General features: G+C 41.9%; 1 non-coding gene across 1 annotated transcript; it reads right to left on the bottom strand.

The window, feature by feature from the left end:
• Window positions 1-299: 299 nt before the first annotated feature.
• On the bottom strand, window positions 300-406 carry LOC127077717 (small nucleolar RNA R71). The gene has a single exon (XR_007787498.1). It is a non-coding gene; the product is annotated as a small nucleolar RNA R71 (small nucleolar RNA).
• Between the last annotated feature and the right edge of the window lie 550 nt (window positions 407-956).

Raw genomic sequence — 956 nt, 5'->3', positions numbered from 1 at the left:
CAATCGAAGCAAACAACTTTGAACTCAAACCTTCACTGTTGCAGGCAGTGCAACAGAACCAATTCTCTGGAAATCCTACCGAGGATCCAAACCTTCATTTATCCGTATTTGTCCAATATGCTGATACTGTTAAAGCTAATGGTGTCACTTCAGAGGAAATTCGACTTCGTCTTTTTCCTTTCTCATTAAGAGATAGCGCTAGAAGATGGCTTCAATCTCTTCCTTCCAACTCAGTCACCACATGGAACGAGTTGAAGAAAGTTTTTCTTGCTCGATATTTTCCGCCAAGCAAAACAGCTATGTTAAGAGCCCAGATAAATGGATTTAAACAGAAAGATAACGAGTCCCTTTTCGAAGCATGGGAAAGATACAAAGACATGATGAGACTTTGTCCACACCATGGTTTAGAGGATTGGTTAGTAATTCATACCTTCTATAATGGTCTCCTGTACAACACGAGGTTAACAATAGACGCCGCCGCAGGTGGTGCACTGATGAACAAACCTTATGCTGACGCTTACCAACTTATCGAAAGCATGGCTCAAAACCACTATCAGTGGGGAAGCGAACGAACAATGGTAGAAAAACCTCAAACGAAAACTGGCATGTACGAGATAAGTAACCTTGATCATGTTAATGCAAAAGTGGATGCTCTGGTCCAGAAAATTGAAAGTTTAAATGTATCACCTCCAGCCACCGTAGTTGCCATAACTCAGAATTGCGAAGTCTGTGGAATCCAAGGTCATACTCCTGCAGATTGTCAACTCCTAACAGGAATCCAAGCGGAGCAAGTAAACTATGCTCAAGGAAGCCCCTACTCGCACACCTATAACTCAAATTGGAAGAATCATCCCAATTTTTCATATAAGAGTAATAATGCTTTATACGCACCTGGACAATCTCCAAATCAAGCCCCAACTATACCTCCGGGATATCAGAAGCCGATCCCATCTACA

The sequence above is a fragment of the Lathyrus oleraceus genome, chromosome 4 (assembly GCF_024323335.1).
Source record: "Lathyrus oleraceus cultivar Zhongwan6 chromosome 4, CAAS_Psat_ZW6_1.0, whole genome shotgun sequence".
Taxonomy (NCBI): Eukaryota; Viridiplantae; Streptophyta; class Magnoliopsida; order Fabales; family Fabaceae; genus Lathyrus; species Lathyrus oleraceus.
The sequence above is the reverse complement of the archived record's forward strand: the minus strand, read 5'-3'. Positions and strand labels throughout refer to the sequence as shown.